Below are 6,000 nucleotides of genomic sequence, written 5' to 3'. Positions count from 1 at the left end.
TTTAGAAGAAAGCTGGAGCATGCAGATTTCTCTGTTTTGTATAGTTTCCATGTCTATTAAAAGGTGAAATAAAAATGACAAGAAAGCCATGTTCACTATACAATAACAGTTAAGGTTGAAATTGTGTTGGTCTCCTGGGTATGTGCTCATTAGTGTTTCTAGCTGTGCATGATCCTTCTCCCCTAGTTTTATAGTCTGGTCAGATAAATAAGGCAACGTTCCCGATGTAACAAAGAGTTGTCATTTACTGGGACAGTTGTACTTGGAACAGTAGTTAGGTGTTAAGATGGATAGAACTACATGGGAGCCAGAAATGAAAATGGGATAAGTATTACTACCTCAAATTTCCTTCTCAGATCCCACCTGAGAAATAACTGCATGTCATCTGAACTTGTCTGGCTGAGAGAGAACAATACTGACATAGAGAGTGGACAGTTTTTGCTGCCTTCTGAAAGCAGTCTACCCTGGAAATCAATTCTATAAATGTCTGTAATGCATAATGCTTACTTATAAAGCAATTGCATAAACACTGGAATGGATACCAGAATTCTATTCGGTTAATGGGACTGTTTCAGTTCATCTGCTGCCATTCATAACTCAGAGCTCTTGAACCCAAGTAAGTAAGTAAGTAAGTAAATAAGTAAAACTTTATATACCGCCCTCTCTCCCTGAAGAGATTCAGGGCGGTTTACAAGCATAAAAACAGCAACTTACATTACATAAGCAGCACAATACACACATTATTAAAACAAAATTAAAAACTTATACAACTCGTAAACAGTGAAGACCATAAGAAACAATCACAACAACCAGAAGGAACAAGAATACATAATCGGATGGGTTGACATGGTCCGTTATTAGGGATAGATGATCCTTGAACAGCATGTTTCAGGGCCAGGGGTCGGCGGTACACCAGAGAAAATTATTCAAAGACCTGCCGACCCATAATTTTGGAGAATGAGAGTATGAACTCTAATATAAGGATAGGACTTATTGAACATTCCAGATGCTATTGGACTATAAGTCCCAGCATACATAGCCAGCATCACCAATGGTGAGAAATGCAATCTAACAACATCTAGAGGACTCCTTGACTATACCATTGCTTTAATGGGACCACTCACAAAACATTTGCATGCCGTGCAAGAACAAGAAGAGGACAGCAAACCTTATTTTATGATCACATTATAAGAAAGAGAGCTGTAGGACTTTGCAAAATGCACAGCCCCCCCCCCACTGATTCCTCCAATTTTAGTTAAAATAATGCCCCTTCTAAAGGCAGTAACTAAAAATGTACTACGAAAGTTAACTTGCTTCTCCTCAGGAGCTGCTCTCCTCCAGGCCGCTTTCCGGAGCTTGCTCAGCAGCCAGGATTGGCCAGGTTTGCAATTGGCCAGGGTTTGCAAGCAACCAGGATCGGCTGGCAGGAAGTGAAGGGAAGGGAAGCCTCAATGTTTTGATCTCTCTTCAGATCCCTTTGCTAAAGAAGTGAGAGCTGAGTTTTTCCTTGCTTCCTTTTGCATTCATTGTTCAGCCTGGCTGAGTTTCAGTGTTGCAATAACGTGGGTCGCAGAGGCAGGAAAGTGTTGAGGGTATGAACTTTACAAAGTCATTCCTCACTGTGATAAATGCCTAAATCTGAATGAGGACTATGTTGAAATGTACTATTTCAGTATGGCTTTCAACTGCATATGGTAAGTGGTTTATCCTATACTTTGTTCTTTTTAAATTCCAAAATGTAATGTACTTTCTGGATAGTCCTTGTATATATTGGCAGGTATAATAATAATAATAATTTATTTCTAGGCTTCCCTCTCTCCTTGAAAGGACTCAGAGTGGTTTACACACAAAAGAAGGCAAACATTCTCCATATGCTAAAGTGCATAGGTGTGTTTTCAAGAGTTTCTTAAAGGAGAGGAGGGTGTGGGCCATTTTTATTTCTTTAGGGAGGGAGTTCCAGAGACGGGGAGCGATCTTGGAGAAGTGGGTGGGACTAAGAGCAGAGTCTCCTCCACTGACCGAGGTGCATGAGATGGATTATATGGAGAGGTGTGATCAGTAGGGTTGTCCAAAAATTCGTTATGATTCTTATTTCGGAATTATTTCGGATTGTTCTTGCTTTTTGAATCGATTTTTGAGACGTTGTCCCTGGGCGCAACTGGCAATGTAATTTGAACCATCGTTGGCCCATTCTCTAATTGTGCCTAAATGTTTCGTTAAATTTTTTTCCCCAATTTTTTTTTTAATATTTTTAAAATATATTTTTTAATTTTTTTTGTTTCTGCAACCTAACTTGAATGGGAGCCTAGTGCAGCCTAAAATGGCTGCGGCTCCCAGGCCAATCAGAGACTTCCACGATGGATGGAAAAGGTGGGGGCTAGCATCCTCTGCGTCCACGTGGAAGATCTCCATAAAAACCCCCTCCCTAACCCTGGCGAGCCATTCTGGGACTGGGTTACCGAGCGGAGAGGGGGGTGCGCTGCGCTAGGAAACAAGCCACCTGCATTGAGGGAGAGAGGGTGAAGTTCTGGCTGTAGAGAGAGACTGAGACAGAGGGGTTTGGTAAGGGCTGGCTTTTGTTGCTGGTTCGATATTGTGTGTATTTTTTGGGTAATAAATAATGCATTGGCTTGGGGCTTGCGGGATCTGGCAAAGAGTCCTTGCTTGAAAAGAAGCATTAGGCAATTTATAGTTTTCAAAGGACGTGGGCACTCCTGCCAAGGCATTGCTTTCCTCACACTCCGTTGGTAATCTCAAGCCCCCGGGCTGAGTGTTATTGCTGCAATCACAAAGTCACAAATTGATTTGAATCCATAAAGGGTACACTGCAAGTAATAGTTTCCAAAGGACATGGCGCACCCGCCAAGGCATTGCTTCCCTCACGCTCCGTTGATAATCCCAAGCCTTGGGCTGAGTTTTATTTCTGCAATCACAAAGTCAGCCATTGATTTGATTCAATAGAGAGTCCAAGGAAATTTTTAGTTTCCAAAGGACATTGCCAATCTTGTCAAGGCATTGTTTGGCATGTGCTGCGTTTCTAATCCAAAGTCCTCAGCCAGAGTTTTATTTTTGCCATCACAAGGTCAGCCAGTGGCACCATTGATCAAAAGGTTCAAAGGCAATTTATAGTTTCCAAAGGACATTGCCAATCCTGTCAAGGCATTGCTTGGCGTGTGCTGCATTTCTAATCCAAAGCCCTCAGCCAGAGTTTCATTTTTGCAATCACAAGGTCAGCCAGTGGCACCATTGATCAAAAGGTTCAAAGGCAATTTATAGTTTCCAAAGGACAGTGACACTCCTGCCAAGGCATTGCTTGGCATGTGCTGCGTTTCTAATCCAAAGTCTACACAAGTAGAAGAGGGACTTTTACAGTGATAAGAACCCAATTGAACAGGAAATAAGACTTTCAAACCAGGAACAGGTTTCTTCAAATATTGAAAAATAGTGTATTATAAAAAGGTATGAAAATTCACCAAAAATCATAGGAGACAGGAAACGTTCTGCAATTTGTTGAGCAAAGAGTGTTGAATGTGTTCTCCCACTGTACCAAATTTGATGAGGATAGCTCAAGAAATGAGGGCGGGAGAGCCCTGTAAAAGTCCCCCCCCGGTTTCCTTTTTTTTTGGCGATTGCGCATGCGCGTCCGCCATTTTAGAAACATTAAGAATTATTACGAATTTTCGGAAATATCCGAAATTTTTGGGTGAAAAATTCGGAAATACTTTCTATATCGAAGTGCCGGCATCCCCTACTTTAGAAACGAGAATTGAAACATTTTTTCCATCGATCGGACAAGCCTTGTGATCAGACAAATAGCCTGGACCTGAACCATCTAAAGATGTGAACAATATAATGTCTGATCTGGCCAGTATTTTGGCATTGATGAGCACAAAAACAAAAGCTTAAAGGTACTATGTGACCTAAATCTGGGGAATGAACACTAGGAAAGCATCTAAACTGAGGGATAGAATAATATACTTTCTAAACGATTGGCTGCACTGGCATTAATATTAAAACATTGCTTCAGTGAACTAGAGGGAGGAGTATGTCACAGGTATCAGTATGTAGTTTAGAATTAAAGTCTGGGACAGGTACAGATGAAGGACATATTTTCTCCCAAGAAAATTATTCACTTTTTTAAACTGACTGCTGAATGCTAAGATTAATGAGTTTTAGTTTTTACAGCCTTTAACTGATTAGCTTATATCCATTTGTTGTTCTTCTGTTTCTCTCAGGTTGGCAATTCTTAAGAAGAGCCTTGGAGACAAACAAAAACACAATCAAATTATTTTGTTGGCTGTAAATGGATTTTAACTATTTGGTTAAATGTACTGGAAAACAGAATAGCACAAACTCCCACTCAAATCTGAGAACATTCTTAAAGACTGAGGGTTTGGCTAAAGGGTTTGGCTCCTGTTTATGCCAGTGTATGTCACTTGCATAACCAAAAACAACCAACTGATATTAGGCCAAAGTATAAACACATTATGATATCAAACTGGGTAGGATGTCCTGGGGATGGAACAATCCAAACAAGGGCCTTATTTTCTGGATTTGTCACAAATCACGGTGAAGCTGTTGGAGCCTGGCATGGGACATGCAAAACTTGTTGCCCCATATCCCGCATCACCCGGCTTCCCCCTTACCCCATCCCATGGGGGCAGCATCTGCCTCCAGGCTTCCACTCATTGTTGCCAATGCAACATGGGAGGTTTCCCATGTTGTCACCATGGCAGCATACACCAGTTCCTCTTCACTTTTGCCACTGAGCCCTGCTGAAAGTAGATGTATGTTATGGGATAGAAGCCGGCAGGCTCCATGGCAAAAGTGAAGAGGAACTGGTGTATGCAGATGAATTTAGCCCATCTGATGAGGTCACAAGAAAAGAACCTGTCCTAAGTAACCAGGGACCTGTTCAACTTATGTAGCTGAGGACAAGGTGAAAGGCAGGGTCAGATTGGGTAAAGTGGTCCTTCAAGTACAGGTTCTTGAGGGCATGGTATATCATGAGGAAATATCAATTTATGCCCAGGATGTAGAAAGCCTAATACCCTAAAGGTACCAAATCTTGTCTTATCTTGGAAGCTAAGCAGAGTCTACTTGGATGGGAAATTTTCAACAAATACCAGGTGCTGTAGAATGTTTTAGAGGGAAAAATTGGCAAAACCACATTTGAGTATGCTTTCCCTAAGAAAACCTTATAAAATTCAGCAAAGGTCAAGATGTTTGTCACTATAAATCCCTAACAACACACAAGTTGCCACTTTCTCATTCAGTTGCGGTTTCTGAAAATTTAGGAAAGGAAGCTCAGAACACCACAGAGATTACTAACAGATAACTATGATCAGATCATTCTGTTCCAGAGCCTGACACAGTTAATATACAGTAGAGTCTCACTTATACAACATAAACGGGCCAGCAGAACGTTGGATAAGCGTATATGTTGGATAATAAGGAGGGATTAAGGAAAAGCCTATTAAACATCAAATTAGGTTATGATTTTACAAATTAAGCATCAAAACATCATGTTATACAACAAATTTGACAGAAAAAGTTGTTCAATACGCAGTAATGCTATGTAGTAATTACTGTATTTATGAATTTAGCACCAAAATATCACAATGTATTGAAAACATTGACTACAAAAATACGTTGGATAATCCAGAAACTTGGACAAGCGAGTGTTGGATAAGTGAGACTCTACTGTACTAAGGTTATTGAGTGAAGAAACTTTAAGGTCCCATCTACACTGTCATATAATGAAGTTGGAAACTGCATTATGGGCAGTCACCAAGTTAATTGACAAGATAGGTTCTGTAGGTTTGTTCTTAAGTTGAATTTGTATGTAAGTCAGTCATGAAAAATCTGGCAACAGTAAAAAATTTCTGAACACATTTGCACAAAGCCTTTAGCAACAATGTGCAGTGTTTACAGTGGACTGTAGAAAGTGTTTCAATTATTCTGCATAAAAAATCAGCCTGTTTAGCAAGCCTTGGAAAT

The 6,000-nt window shown here is 40.5% G+C and overlaps 1 long non-coding RNA gene across 1 annotated transcript in view; it reads left to right on the top strand.

Moving 5' to 3' along the window:
- LOC134296657 (uncharacterized) overlaps positions 1–6,000 on the top strand; it is a 40,065-nt gene that overhangs the window by 15,363 nt on the left and 18,702 nt on the right. The window lies entirely within an intron of this gene.

Source organism: Anolis carolinensis, chromosome 2 (assembly GCF_035594765.1).
Source record: "Anolis carolinensis isolate JA03-04 chromosome 2, rAnoCar3.1.pri, whole genome shotgun sequence".
Lineage (NCBI taxonomy): Eukaryota > Metazoa > Chordata > Lepidosauria > Squamata > Dactyloidae > Anolis > Anolis carolinensis.
Note: the sequence above shows the minus strand (reverse complement) of the source record. Positions and strands in the feature narration are given on the sequence as shown.